We start from the raw sequence: 16,598 nt of genomic DNA on the forward strand, positions 1-16,598 counted from the left end.
TATCAGACAAATGATTCTCTCAAGCAAAGTTTGTAACAAGATGTCCCTGCCAGTTCCTGTTCTTTTATTGTAAGTCAAATGAGCCAGATTACTGAGGTGTTCACCTTTTGTTTGTAATGGCTCTCGGTGCCTCTGCCCAGTCTTTGAGTAGTTATGATGATTGGATTAGGACTGGTGTAAATGGGGCACTTGGCTACACTTGAGTACTTCATTTGTATGCTTTGTTTAGGATCGTCACCCAGGTGCTTTGTCTACATTTTAGGGGACTGCCCCCTAAATGTATATAAACTACAATGTATCACTGCCTTAGTCAGACTTTTGAGGACTGCAGAGCTACGCAGCGCATTCTCAATAAAGAATTCTGCTGAAGATACCCAAGAGTCTCCTGGTCTTCGCTTCTGAGTTTCCAACAAACCCTAAGATCAGGCATCAGATCAGATGAATGTGTAATGACACATTTGTATTATCAGTTTGATTATTTTGATGGTACCTTTTAGACAGCTTTTAATAAGTAACTCTGCTACTCCATGTCAGCTAGCAGTAATCATTATTAGTAGTATGCTAAATATAAGCTAACACTAAATTTTGATGTTTCCTCAAAAGACAAACTATTATATTATATTAAAAGTAACTTTGCAAGTATGTGAACCTTCTACCTACCCTAACCTTAACCTAAGTCTACTAATACTCTAAGGAGTGTTAGTTGACATGTAGTTGGAATGTTTAAGCTTATAGTAAAGACTAAGGGGACCATCAAAATAAAAGTAATATAATGTAAAAAATAATGTAATATGATATACTCCATTATAAATTAAGTAGATTTAATATGGTGTCCATTGTGTGTTATAAATAATCATAATCTTAAAAGGTATAACCTGAAATACTCATATTATAATGTATTATAATTGTTGTTATGATTATTCATGAGATATAACATATTATAAGTTTTTTTTTTAATGCGTTATGCATCCATTATAATGCCTTAGAAATACCCCTATAATGTTTTATAAATAGGGGCTTCATAGAAATTGTTACCAATATTTCTTTTAAGGGGGTCATGAAGTAGATTTTTTTTTCTTTGAGGTCCACATAATTTTTCCCAAAATTAATTGTGAAGATTTTACTAAACATGTTTCTTAAATTATGCCAAACTTTTCTTTCTAGAGGCTTGCCAAAATATGCATCCAGAAGTGCCAGTTAAGGTGTTAGAAGAGTTCATCTTGAAGTATGCTCCCCATCGTGAGTCAAGGGTGAGTCAAAACCCAGAATCATGACAAAAGTAATAAAATAAATGGTTCTACACAAAATGTTTTGTTTAAATAACACATTATCAATTCTAAAGGCAAAAAAACTGCATGACAATTATACACTGTTTCGTTTCATTTTCACGATCATGCTACAAGTTCACAGAAACCAAGATGTCTGAAAGTATATTCTGTTTGCTTTCTTTATTTTACAAAAACACAGTGTTTTGTTTTTATTGTGGGTGTACACAAATAAAAGTAGACCCTTTACAGCAGACATCACCAAACATAGTCTTGGAGGGCCAGTGACATGAGTGAACTATAAAGCCTTGCTTACATAATAAATAATAGTTTAACAAACTAGTGTTACATTGCAAATATTAAAACATGTATTTGTGCTCAGTGAGAGGTGCATGTTTCACTTGTTTTAAGTAAATTCATTTTGGCTAGATATTTATTTGTAATTTATAATAAATGCCATTTATAATGTGTTTTAATTTGTAATTGTGTCAATGACTTTGTATTGTAGTTTTATAGCTACTTATAGTATCTGTTATTTGTCTTGTTTCAGAATACTGATACAATTTAAAGGATTAGCTAACAACTTATGAATAACTTCCCCTTCCTTTTTTCCTATTTCCTTTTTGACCCTGCAGATTTCAATTTTTTAAATCCATGCTTTTTTCAAATGTTTTATCTCTGAATTTGCTCCCCTGATTGAGGTCAAGTGATAGTTTATCAGCTAATTACATGTAACAAGGCAACATTTGTCATTTGTTAACTTTATTGATAACTTCTAAATGTTAATATTTTGAGTTTTTTTCTGTTTAAAATTGGTATAAAATGGAAACTGCATTTGACTTAACTACCCTATTATGACTATATTTCAGTTGTATGCATGTGTATACAAATCAAGATGAATAAATTGTTAATTTAAGCCAGGGATGGGGAACGTTGATCCTGGAGGGCCACACTCCTGCAGAGTTTAGCTCCAACCTTGAAAAAAACACCTCACCTGACTGTAGCCCTAGTAATTCTGAAGACCTTGATTAGCTTTTTTAGGTGTGTTTGATTAGGATGGGAGAGTGGCCCTCCAGCTTTCCCCACCCCTGATTAAGGATTACCTAAAATATTTTTTAAAAATGATGTGATGAAAATGTATTATTTGAATGCTTATATTTTTTATAATCTGATGATGCTTCAGAAGACGTTTTTCTTAATGCTGCTGTTGTCTTTAAAAGTAGTGTATGCCAAGTCAAATGAGTATAAAGTCAAATGAGTTTGGCATCTACAGCATTTACCTTATTTTCTGAGTTTTCATTTTGGGGTGTACTCTTTTACAATGTTTTCTTGAACCGTCCTATTGTATAACTTTTTTTGTAAACTGGATTTGACTTTTGAGTGATTAAATTTTTGTAGAACTTGCAGCACAGATCCTAATAAATGGTTTTGCATAGCCACACTAATGACTTCATAAGCATTTTGTAATAACACAGTTTGTAACATCAGCCAATCTGTTTACTTTACAGATGGAGTGTGAAGAGACAGGCCATGGACCACAGTTCCCGCAGTGATAGTTTTTCAGCACCCACACACAATTCAGAAGTTCTCACTGATTAAATGTTAATATGATAGTTTACATTTACCTGTGAAGTTGTCCTTGTCATGAATATTAAACTAAATGTAAATTTTTTTTTTTACATGATAGGCAATTTTCACTAATCTGTTTAATCTGTTAATGAGTTTTTTTTTGAAAGTGTGCATCTTTATTAATTAAAATACCTGAAATGCCTGCAATGTGCTTGTATCTGGAATGTTGTAATAATGATGTTGAAAGATGATGTTGCAACACTGCTAATCTTAAAATAACATTTTATTAAACTATACTTTGTAAAGTTCCAAATAATTGTTTTTAGAACTTTGTATTTTTAGTAAAATGTAGGTAATGTTGTAGGAATGTTATGCTAACAATAAAATAACGTTCTAGTAACGTTAAGCAAACTGGACATTTTATTGTTCTTGGAATGTTCCAAATAAATGTTCATAGAACGTTATATTTTTAATGAAATTTAGGTTGCAAGAACATTGTAGGAACATTATGCTAACCATAAAGTAACGTTCTAGTAACGTTAAGCAAACTGGACATTTTAACGTTCTTGGAATGTTCCAAATAAACGTTCATAGAACGTTATTTTTTTAATTAAATTTAGGTTGCAAGAACGTTGTAGGAACGTTATGCTAACCATTAAATAACGTTATAGTAACGTTAAACAAACTGGACATTTCCACGTTTTTGGGACATTGCAAATAACGTTCCCACAACCAAAACAGAACGTTAGCAAAACGTTCCCAGAACAAAAATTTGTTAGCTGGGCTGCAGCCAGACCCTTCTCGTCCCGCGGATCAAGGATAAACTGGAGGAAGCTGTGGATGTGGTTCACCGTGTAGGCAAACAGCGATCGGATGGCGCGCCGCGTCACGTCATCATTCGCTTCGTGACAAGGAGGCACCGCGACATCATATGGATGGAAGCGAAGAGTTCCATTTACCTCAGAGAGAATAGTCTGCGCATCAAAGAATTTCTCTCCAAAGCGGACACTGAAAGTCGGAATAAACTCTGGCCACTTGTCCAGGCGGCTCGATACACCGGATAGGAACGAAAAGAAAAGAACATGGGGAGTTCTACAAGAGTTGAAAATGTACCATGAGCGTTTTCGGGGGTATTTTAGAATGTCCGTCAGCGAGTTCGAAATTTTACTTCAACAATTGGCCCCCTTGCTGACAAAAGAACAAACTCACTACCGTAAACCAATCGACCCCGAGCAGCGTTTAGCTGTGTGTTTACGGTGAGTTCATCTACATTGTTATTCACTTAAATGAATATTGTGAAAACGTATGTGACCCTGGACCACAAAACCAGACTGTACCAGGGGTATATTTATAGCAATAGCCAAAAATTGTATGGGTCAAAAAAAAAAAAAAAATCTTTTATTTCAAAAATCAGGATATTAAATAAAGATTATTTAACATATTTTGTAAATCAAAACGTATTGTTTAATATGCATTGCTAAGAACTTTATTTTCTCAATATGTAGATTTTTTTTTTTTTTTTTTTTGCACCCTCAGATACCAGATTTTCAAATAGTTTTCAAATCTTGTCCTACCCAAACAAACCATAAATCAATGGAAAGCTTATTTGTTCAGCTTTTAGATTATGTATAGATTGACCTTAATGACTGGTTTTGTGGTCCAGGGTCACATATATGAAGTGCTGTTGTGTTGAGATCTAAAAACAAGTATTTGTCTATTTCTATTTCAGTTTTCTAAGCACAGGGGACTCGTACCGCACGATTGCATCCAGTTTTCGACTTGCCGTGTCAACTCTGGCTTTGATAGTGAGTGAGACCTGTGATGCAATTTGGCATTGCCTCAAAGATGAACATTTGCCAGTGCCTACTGAAGAGATGTGGAGGAATACAGCCAGGAGGTTCTATGATAGATGGAATTTCCCTAATTGCTTGGGAGCTATGGATGGGAAACACATACTCATCCAGGCCCGTGCAAACACTGGTTTTCTCTACTTTAATTATAAAGGTACATTCTCCGTTGTATTACTGGCCCTAATTGATGCAGATTACCGCTTCCTGGTGGTTGATGTGGGGAGCTATGGCAGCAACAGCGACGGAGGCATCTTTGCCAATTCAGTGCTGGGAAAGGCACTCAGAGATGGAACTCTGAATGTTCCACCACCAAGAGAACTTCCAGGTGCTCCTGAGCTGGGACAAGTTAACCACGTCGTTGTGGCAGATGAAGCTTTTCCGCTGAAGCCATACCTCCTCCGGCCATACCCTGGACGCCGCCTCCCCACAGACAAGAGAATTTTCAATTATCGTTTGTCTCGAGCACGGCGCATCTCTGAAAATGCATTTGGCATCCTCAGCCAACACTTCCGGGTTTTCCAAAGAACTTTGCAGGTTCAACCAACTGTTGTTGACAAAGTTGTAAAAGCTGCTTGTGCATTGTGCAATTATTTACGCCCGAATGGAAATGACCAGGCTCATGCCACAGAGGATGCCCATGACTGTGAGCAAACACTACAAGGTTTTGAATGTTGTAGGGGGCAGCGGGCATCTGTGGAGGCACAAAATATCCAAGAACTGTACAAAGAGTACTTCAACTCACCAGAAGGAGAAGTTGCTTGGCAGTACGACCATGTGAACCATGGTCTGGACAACAGATGAAATCAAACTGTGAATTTGTGCGATATTCATTATTCCCATATTGAAATCCACTTGTGTGTATGTATGTGTGTGTGTGTGTGTGTGTGCATATATATATATATTTTTTATTGTATTTTTCTCTTTACAAACAATTTCCCTGTGAACTTGAATACATTTTTATCGAATCTATTGCACCCAATTCTTTCATCAGTTAATATACCAGCCCTCACCACAGCAAATTAAATATTTTTGATATAACATGTTCTGTCATTTTGAAAATGTGTATTTTTAATAAAAAAAGCAGTGGGGTGTTAAACAATATTTTAAACAAGTAAATAATTTAATTATAATATTTATTATAATTAATGTTTAAATTATAATAATACTTTTCAATAAGAGGTTAAGAATACTTATGTACAAATGTATGCCAAGTTCCAAAATATGTCAGGTTATTTGCAAGTATGTCACTTATGCAAAAGATTTTTTGGAAAAAGCAAATATTTATTTTTGTGAATGAACTACAGTTTGCAATATCAATCCAAAACATGGCAGTAAAAGTAAAAAAAGGAGTCAGAAACAATAGCTCAAAGAAGTCACAGTAGTGCCAGTGAATGGTGCAAACAGTGCAAAAAAACGTTTTTGAATTAACTACAATTTTAATTTTAAACTACATTCCTTCAATGTCAGTAAAACAATAAAATAGCATACATGACATGAGGAGAAAGTGCTTAGAAACGGTACTGCAAATAAGTCACAATGCCAGTAGTTCAAGTGAACGGTAATGCAAATAAACATTATGAATGTAAGGCTCCTCCCGCTACGGCAAGCCTAGCGGTCCAGCTGAAGGTTTCTTGCGTGTCAAGCTTTTTCGGCACTTCTGTAAAAATTACTTTGAAATATTAAAATTTAGTTTCCAAACAAAAATCTGACTCCATTAATAATTTAGTCTGACCCCAATTATGAATAATTTGTTAATTCTGGTTTGTATTCTATAACTTGCTGATCACGGCCAATTTTCTGTATAATAATTTAGACATTTGAATATTCTGGAAATCCCGTAGTCTCAATATTTCGTTCGTTAGGGACTGGTGCCGCTTTCGATTTACACCCCGGCCGTGGCGAATTCGTCGACACAAGCTCGCCAGTTTCTGACTTACTCAGAGGATGCAGAGCGATTATCATATCTTAAAGTGGGCCGCGCCTGCGTGCTCTCAACAGAAAGTATATATTTCCCCCATAATCGCGAGAGCTACATCGTGTTAAGCCAGTGACAGCTCAACATCCGGAGCCCTAGTGGTGTCCCCATGGCTCATCAGTCGGTACTTCCGGCGTGGGCTGCCCTGGCGCAGTCTTGAGGAAAGCACCCTACACATTAACCTACTAGAAAATCATTTCCAAGAAGTCCAGAATAAGTCAAAGTTCACATTTATTTATGCCAGGCATATTTAAAAATAGCAGTGGAAGCTCAATCAAAAGTACATTCAATTAATAAAAAGAAATACAACCTTTATAGGAAAACATCACATTTTAGTTACATTACTGATCAGCATAGAATTCAAAACCGAGAAAATAAAAATACTAACAAAGAGTCAGCATACCTGGCAAATAGAGAGACACACGACAATCGTGCGGGAAGTTCTGGTTACAGATGCTTCCCTGAATGTTTCGCTAATCCTCTTTAAGTACCCAGATCAGAACATTACAATCATAAATTTAGCGTAATAAAACTTCACAGGACCTTTTGCTGAAGCCTAAAGTTGGGGGTGTGAAGACAGCATGTGGTACAGACCTCTTCAGCAACACCACCCATATCAGGAGAACAGAGTTTTCCTTAAGTTTCAGATCTTTATTTCTGGTCTGTTCAACTGGTATGGGACTGAGATATTATTTCCAACCGCACTGAGACTATAAAATTGATATCAAACATGAGAGGTTTCTGATTGTGCATTCGGAATATATATGTGATTGTTTTGTGTGAGTGTGATAGCTTAGATCCTTGGCCTCTTCTCTGTAGTGACCTGCCCCCTGTTGCTAGAGGAAAGGATGGGCCAGGTGGTTGATAAGCAAATGGTCTTTCCTCCTGGGCCTTCCTGGATCTTCCTGTCTGATAAGAGTTTATTATTTTACGATCTCGCACTGGCATTGCGAGAGTTCCTGTGTATGTGACTTCACGGGAGGATCATCGGCTCCTACATGAAATAGACATTTTCAACTATATTTCTTGAATGTAAAAAAAAAAACTCCTAAAAATTCAGAAATAAAATAAAAATACAATAAACATCTACTGGTGTGGCCAAGAACTGGCAGAGCACCCATAGTTTGTAGAGGTCTGCGGGGTCACCTGATGGTAGGACACAGGCGACTGGTGAGGAAAAAAAGCAGAAGAGGGCTGGCCAAACTCAGCATCATGCAACAGCTGATGTATCTGGAGTTTGACCAAAGACTGTTGGGCTGGGGACAATCTCCTTAGTGTTGGTATCAAGCCAAGAGCAAACAAGTAGTTTTCATCATTCTGTTGCTCTTTTCGTTGCTCTCTGCGCTCCCCTTCTCTTTTCTGCGCTCCTCTTTCATGCTTTCCCTGGCTTCTTTGGATATGATGTACCTCTCCAAAAGGTCTGGCGTCTCTGACCGTTTTCTTTTGTTTACATTGGACCTCAAAACAGTTGGGCTTGTGATGGATGATCCTGAAGACGTGCTTGCTGATGCCTCCTCACTTTCACTCACATTATTTTGGACCACCACTTGTTCAACCACTTCACCCATGTTTTCAGCAGAAATATTGCTGTGAACACTGTAAAGATAAATTCAGTTTACATTCAGAAACAATCATTCACACTGTGGACACAAACTAATATTTTGAACTAGAGGTGTACAGGGATCATGCCATGTTTCCATGTTAATCACTGTTTAATGTCAACGCATTACATATCGTATAGCTATAATAATATTACCTATATATTATATTATATTATATTATATTATATTATATTATACTATATTATATTATATTATATTATATTATATTATATTATATTATATTATAGATTATATTACCTATGTAATGTTCTAATGTTAATACCTTCGAAATTCAGTTGATGTTGCGAGGAACTCCATCACCTTCATAAACTTCCACGGCTTCTTGTTGTTAGCAGCCTGTCCACTCCGGCAATCATCCTCACGCTTTTTCCTCGTGTACGTATCACGTAAGCTTTTCCACTTCTGTTTAACCTCCTCCACTACAACACACAAATTATGTCTATGATCATAAGTTTGCAGGAAAAGTTACAAGCAAATGTAAAGAAAATTAAGTGAACTGAAACTCACCATCGAATCCTATTTGATCTGCAATTCCTCTCCATAGCAACTCCCTCTTATCAAGGTTTTTGTAGACGCTGTCGCGTTTATCAAAAAGCTATTTGTGTTCAGAAACTAATGATACTAGCAACTCTACATTCATCTTGGGCATCTTGATTTACTTTCCTCTTTCTTGCAGTGATTTTGGCAACACATTTTGTGCTTGAGCGCCACCAAGTCGTGTTTTACTGTAACTTCAGCAGCTCCGGGCACGTGAACAAAAGCACCAATCTCATTGGTCGGCCAGTTTTTAACGCGGCGCGTCAAATCAAAAAACGAGCCCGAGGCGTTTTTTAAAAAATTACGCTTTTACGCCTAGCGTTTTGCGCTTCGGTGTGTACACTCACATTGGCGCCCTTTGTTTAGTCACGGCGCGTTAAACGTCGGCGATAATCGCGCGCGATATTCGTCCCGGTGTGAACAGGCCTTAAGTGTGTCCACTAGATGTCACTGTGAATTTCTAGTCTCTGAATAAATGTTTTTGTTGAAATCTCTCAAATAATGCTTTAAAGACAAAGTTGTATTCTACTGTCCATGAGCCTTGCTTTTTCATATGAACATATATTACCATTACTTCTCTATTTATTATCTCTCTCTGTCAGAGGAAGTGGGCGTCTCTGTCACATGTAGCAGTTCATGTTAAACATGTAACCAGGAAAGAAACACTCAGAGCTCATCTGAACACACATCGAGAGCTTCAGAAGAACTGAATCTACTAACAACAGAGAAGATCATTCAATAAGAGAGAAGAATGAAGATCATCTGGATTTTCACTCTGCTGATGAATCCTGGTAAGAGTCTGAACAAATCACTAAAAACAGCACAGAGAGTTAAACTACAGTTTGTGTTGTTGAATTGACTGAAAAACTTTAAATGCAATTTAAAAGTTCATCTCTATTCAGTCTCATGAATATATCAGTGTTGTATTAAGATACTGTTTTGTTGTAGGTGTTGTGAGCTCCAGCAGTTGGACAGGATATTCAAGAGGTGAAGCCTCCCACTCATGCACATATGATGGATATGCAGCAAATGAAAAGTATTTTTGTAGAGGACAATGGTCAGAGTGCACAGATCAAATCAGGACAAATATTAAAAACGTATGGGTTCATTCTGGAAGATTCTCTCTGCTTGACGACACAAGAGCAGCACGTTTCACTGTGACCATCAGAGATCTGAGTGAAAAGGATTCTGGCATCTACTACCTTGGAACTGATATTTCTGCAACACCAGATTCCTACTGTGAAGTGAATCTGAACGTTATAACAGGTGAGTAACCCATGATGATCTCGACAGCATCACTCAACATTGACTTTAATTACTAGTTCACACATCTAACCCCTATACATAATAACTTCTAAATAACGAAGTAACATAATTTTTTTGTAATATTTATATTCATAAATGCACTCAAAAAAATTGAACTTTCACTGTCGTTAGTTTCACTCTATACATCCATGTTCACATTACTTAAAAAATGCATGTAACGTCATGGACTTAATAAAACTGAGTGGTTTCTACAAAAATCTAACATTGTTAGCTTTACTTAAGAAGTGTTCCTTCAGTCAACTTAACAAGGCTGAGTGAAACGCACAAATTAGTAAAACCATGTAGGGTGGACCTTTAGGTACACCCCAGCTAACACAGTTACGTCGTGACAACGTTACTGGACCGGACCATATTCGTCGCAGCGACGTACCAAACAACGTACCAGCGACGTAACTTTGTGATTCCCATATTCGTCGTGGCGACGTTACAGTGTTATGTTGGTGGGACGTGACAAGTACGTCCTAACGACCAAACTAGTACGTCCTAACAACCAAACTACCACGTTCAATATATTTTAGATTTTTACTTCTCACCTTTAGTCTGGTCCAGAGGATGTGCTCCTACCACCTTTAAATCGGTATATAAATGACAAACTCATAAACATTTTCTGCTATAAAAAAAATAGAACACTTAATTCTAATGTTTTTTTTATCACTATAGGAGATTTTAGTGAATATATTCAATACATACATGCAAACCATTACAAAAACATTATATTCTAAACATTAAATGAGCAAAAACAGTGCATTCATTTATTAATCAGCATTTATTCAGTGTTATTTCTACAAACAGCATAAGCGAACAGGTATAAGCGAATACATTTTGAACATTACACCTATTCTTTAACCATGCAAAGTGTTACCAAGTCATGAGCACAGATAATTCAACACATCAATACATAAATCATGTAAATTTTACTGAACTGTTTTAATTTTACTGAAAAGTTTCTCATTATTGATGGGTATAGTTAATTTTATCTGTAAAAATGATCAATAATTAATCAATACTCATTGACAACTCCCTATAATCTGGTACAAAAAAGACACTGATAAGAAAGGAAACAATTCAGTAGTGACTTCTTTATTACTTTAAGTTAATTTGTTTCCTGAGTGTCCTGTGTATGAAACACCTGCTACAAATATCTGATGGTGATGTGCTTCAATACTGCTTCACTATCAAAAGCAAAACCTAAACAATATTGTCATTACCAAAGGACCATAGTACCCAAGTACTCTGATGTCAAATATGTTCTTCCTCCTCTTCGCCATATTGAGCCTGTACTGCCAATATCATTCTCTGGCACCTGAAAGGGAGGATCACCCTGTTAATGTTGCTAATGTATGTACACAATCAGTCAAATATCTGCCGTCTTTGTGTTTCAATGTTTTTCGATAGAAGTCTATTCAAGTCTATTTAATCAAACTTACAGTACAAAACTGTAATATTGTGAAATATTTTTAACTTAAAATGTTTTCTGTTGTTTTTCAAAATACACTTTAAAATGTATTTCATTCTCGTGAGGCAAAGCTGAATTTTTCAGTAGCCTTAACTCCAGTCTTCAGTGTCACATGATCACTCATATGATTAATTGATGCTCAAGAAAGATTTCTGATTATCAATGTTGAAAACAGTTGTGCTACTTAATATTTCTGTGTAAATTGTGGTTTTTCAGAATTATTTTATGAATACAAAAACAAACATAATTTTTTAATCTTTTGTAACATTATAAATGTATTTACTATCACTTTTGATCAATTAAATGCATCCTTGCTATTAATGTCTTCCCAAAGAAAAAAAAAATCTTAGTGACTCCAACCTTTTGAACTGTAGTGTACACAAAAATTTAGGCAGCACAACTGTTTTCAACAACACCGATAATAATCAGAAATGTTTCTTCAAATCAGCAAATCAGCATATTACAATGATTTTGAACACTTACAACTGGAGTAATGATGCTGAAAATTCAGCTTTGATCACAGAAATGATTTACATTTTAAGATTAATTTCAAAGTTTGACCAACAGTATACATTACTACATTTAAATGAAAACACATCTTGTAATAAACAATGCACACATTCTCAAAGAACTTACGTTCTGATGATTACTGCCTTCCCTCACGGCTGCCTTCTTCAGTCATTCCCAGACTTCCTCATTTATCACCTTTCCTTTGAATCTACACAAAAAACAACAACAACAAAAAAAAAAAAAAAACAGAGAATTTGGATAAGTCACCCCAGACTTTTTTTGATGGTGGCCACAAACTGTCAAGGTGCCTTATGAAATCTTAAGTGGTTCTCCAGCTTCTAAAGGAAAGGCAGATTCTGGGGCCTTATTCATAGAGAATTTTATCTTACTACTATGTGTCCTAGCTAGGATATTTAGTTTAAAACAGCAAAGTGATTTTGTGTATGATTTAGGCATAGGGCTAGAGTAGGGCTGCACGATAAATTGCATGTAATTATCATGTGTGTATAGTCAGTAAAGCCAATTTCTTTGATTAGTAGTAAATTTCCATCATGTGCATTCAGCTGGAACGGCAATTTATACATGTCGTAAATCACTCACAAGCTTTTCTCTGCAAAATGGAACTTATTTTTGATCCCAAGTGATCAATTTTACTGTATGAAAATGTTTTGGAGGTATAATATGTCACACTTTAACTTTAATTTGCTGATTTACATAAATGAACTATAGTGTCCTGCACATTAATAAAAAAATAAAAAAATAAAAATTATACTAGTGTCTGAATAATTTTTGATTTGACTGTATATCTTTCAGTTATATCTACACTTAGTTTTTGCTTAACACTTACACCTAAGTTTTTGTTACTTTCACTGTTCATGTTTTGCTCTATAGTACATCGTCTTTAATTTATTAGCATTAGAGCTGCTCCATTGCAGCAGCTACTGTAATCATGCGTTTTGTTGTAATAATGCAGGGAACTACTTGTTATAAATCTCCTAACAGTGATATTTTCACCAATAAAGTTGTGTATGCTTTATAGTGGATGCCCCTATAAATTTTATATTTCCGAATTAGTTTTAATCCAAATTATGCATGTGCTAAGTGAGTGAACATCAATAAAGATCACCCAACAGAACTGCGCTCCCCCGCCCCCCTCTCTCTCCCTATCTTTAGATAACTTGTGCATTGTTTTACTTATTTATTTTTGACATATCTGACAGAACTACAAACTTCTGAGTAATGTCTGTGAGAAAACGAAATTAACTCATCAAGCTCGTACAGTACCTCATACCGGTATCGGTGGACCCCTAATTTTTGATCTGGAAGTGATATCTATCTAGTTATGAGTAAATTGTAAAATCCAACCCTGTGGATTACCTGCCTCTCCTCCTGAGCATTTTGTTGTGTGGGTCCAGGAAGGCTTCTTGTATGTCTGGATATCGATGCGCAACTCTTTCAACCATGAGAAATGCAGTTCCAGCGTGTCTTCACATCCAGGGCAACAGAATGGTCAGGCAGGCCTGAAATATAAACATATAAGCCAGTAAAATCAATTTAAATCTATAGTTGTGCCTGAGTGTCACTGAAACAATGAGGTTTAGTTTTTCACCCAGGATTCGCTGATTCCTATGAAACACAGTTTTCGTGATGGATTATCTCTTGATCCTGGATCCTTGCAGCCATTCATTTGGAGGTGGTTTGGATGATATGCAGTTATTTCTATAGAGGAAAGAATCAACAATACAAAAACACCAATAGCAGCATATATCAGTTTTTCAGTACTGAACAAGTCAGGAGCCAAATCAGTACCTGTTCTCGATAATTATCCCTACTCATAATCATAATAGTTGTCTGCTTGGTGCTGCCCAGACTGTCTCTCCACCTGCTGACAAAAATGTTAGTTTTACAACAATGAATAAAATATTTAGTCTACTAGGTAGTAACAAATGGGCATCTTTTCTAATAAGCAACTCACTGAATCATTGCCTGGTTCATTGGCAGTCAGGACCTAAAGAAAATTAACCACTTGTTTATTAAAATAAATTTTACCACTTATTTATTAAAAGATTTGTTAAAACGAACGTATCAGATCTTATTTGTGAATGAAAAGTAACGTTAACTAGCATAAAAAGCAAGCATGTAACACCTTTAACACCAATAGTGAGCAAATTACACAATTTACAGGTCTGTTGCTGGAGGGGAAAATGCGGAAATTATTGTTCCCACATACACTGAAGGTGATTTCGCTAGCATCGGTCTAATTAAACGTTTAAACAGTAGTTTATATTCAAGCTTACAATATGGCTAGCATGAGCAACATAAAGCGAGAGTGGCAGGCAGTCAAACAAACTATTACGGTTGAAGTTTTAATTTGACAGTGAATAATGTATAGTTTATTGTGTTACATTTCAAACTAAACTAAAAAGAAGGAATACAATTTTATCTCTTGATTTTAGCAGTTAACGTTACCTCAGACCGCGACATAAGCTAACCAAACATGGCATTTATTTACGAAATTAATATAGAAAACCTACGAAAATACAAAAAACTACTCATCTTACATGATATCTAACGTTATATCAGCAAAAACGATGAATAAAAATAGATTTATAGCGCTTACCTTTTCCTTCGTGTCCGTCTGCTGGAAGTTAACCGTTAAAGTGACTTAGCCAAAATTCTGAAAAGGGAACGTTACCTCGACGTCCTCACGAAGTTGTCAAGTAATGTCACGCTGACCAAATGACGACCAACTGGCGACGTCCTCACAACATACTGTGTATGCTGGGTAGACCATGGGATCACGTCCTTACAAAGTTCCCCATGGGACTAACTAGCAACGTCTGTAGAGGACAAGCCCATGACGTTTCTGGAACGTCACCAACATTCTAAAGCCTTGAATATCTCTCTAGCATGTATATGTCCCAGAACGTTCCCTGCAGGTTATTTTTTGGTTTAATTTTATAACCTAAAAAGAACGTTCCCAGAACGTTCCATGCAGGTAATTTTTAGGTTTTATTTTTATAACCTACAGAGAACGTTCCCGGGAACGTTCCCTGCAGGTTATTTTTAGTTGTCATATCTGTGTAAATTAATAAAAACTTGGCAGATCTTTCTGATCATTCTAATGCTAAAATGTATTCTTTTTTTATCATAAACTATTTTTTGCAGAATTTCATGTCTGAAATAAGCGTTTAATAAAGTGTAGACATCAAAGTGGTCAAATTGCATTATAATTATAGTATAATTCCAATTAAGCCAAGGTTAAGCATAGTCAGAAAATCATATCATTAACACTGGGTTTGTTTGTATATTTCTTTTCTGCGCGCCTCTGATATGCACGCGCTTCTCCAGCACGCGCAATCCTGCCTTACACAGAAAGCCGCGCACTCGCGTAATTTAAAAATTAACGGTCTTTTCGTTTTACTGACTGACTAACATTCGTTGATTGATCGCTTTAATGAATAATTACTTATAATTAATATATATACGAGAGTAAATATGTGATTTCAGGGAAATTTGACACGTCTAATTGAAGAGAACATGATGTTAACGGAGAAGTTTTTATGTACTGACCAAAAGAGAGAAGCACATCGTCGTTAATTCAGTGGTAAGAAACGAATGTAATATTATTCTAAGTAAAGTAAAATAAATGTTATTCGTTTTCAATGTCTGTAAAAATAAAATTCACATTTTTAAAATCCAATATTTTGTTGAAGTCAGTGTTATTTGGTGCTTTAATAAACAAAATCTGGGTTATGGTACTTCTAATCTTATATATTAACGAATAAAACAAATCTAAGATATTAAAGGATAATTTAATGTCATTTTTTGGTGGCTAAATGTGCTCTAAATATCTGTAAGGATTAAACAATAGTTTAAAACAAGACATGGTTTGTAGTAGTGATTATTGAGGTCCACATCCGTCCGTCTTCCATGCTGCTTACTACGGGACGCGGGAGTGCTGACGTAAGGCAGCGGTATCGGAGTGAAGAGGTTAGGAGAACGTTCTGGGAACCTTCAGAGAACTTTCAGGGAACCTTCTAGGAACATAAATAGAACGTTCCCTATTAGTTAGCCGGGAAAGTTTTCTTAACGTAAATAGAATGTTCCCTGTAGGTTAGGGGAACGTTCTGGAAACCTACAGGGAACGTTCCCCTAACCTACAGGCTTTCCTGGCTAACCAATAGGGAACGTTCTCGGTAACGTTCTGGGAACCAAAACCTAACGTTCCCAGAACGTTCTGGGAACCAAAAATTGTTAGCTGGCCGAGATTTAGCTGGTAGTCAGACCGGATAGTCCACTCATAGTCAAATCTGACTGATTGTAGTTTTTGTTCAGGCAGCACAGGAGATGGTTGATATACCATCATGTTTGCGGTGTCAATAATATCTACTAAGATGTCAGTGTCATTTAATGACATGATATATATGTAGCCACGTTTTAGCTCTGAGTTGGATGGGCTAGTCTGCTTTTAGCCCAACCGGCCAA

General features: G+C 36.1%; 1 long non-coding RNA gene and 1 pseudogene across 1 annotated transcript; both read right to left on the reverse strand.

The window, feature by feature from the left end:
• Positions 1-7,703: 7,703 nt before the first annotated feature.
• LOC127158353 (transcription factor Adf-1-like) lies at positions 7,704-8,930 on the reverse strand (annotated as a pseudogene).
• Positions 8,931-10,958: 2,028 nt separating this feature from the next.
• LOC127158354 (uncharacterized) lies at positions 10,959-14,868 on the reverse strand. The gene is made up of 7 exons (XR_007826143.1): positions 14,731-14,868; positions 14,086-14,118; positions 13,920-13,995; positions 13,720-13,829; positions 13,488-13,630; positions 12,237-12,318; positions 10,959-11,447 (listed from the first exon to the last, which is right to left on the reverse strand). It is a non-coding gene; the product is annotated as an uncharacterized LOC127158354 (long non-coding RNA).
• Between the last annotated feature and the right edge of the window lie 1,730 nt (positions 14,869-16,598).

Source organism: Labeo rohita, unplaced genomic scaffold (genome assembly GCF_022985175.1).
Source record: "Labeo rohita strain BAU-BD-2019 unplaced genomic scaffold, IGBB_LRoh.1.0 scaffold_1470, whole genome shotgun sequence".
NCBI lineage: Eukaryota > Metazoa > Chordata > Actinopteri > Cypriniformes > Cyprinidae > Labeo > Labeo rohita.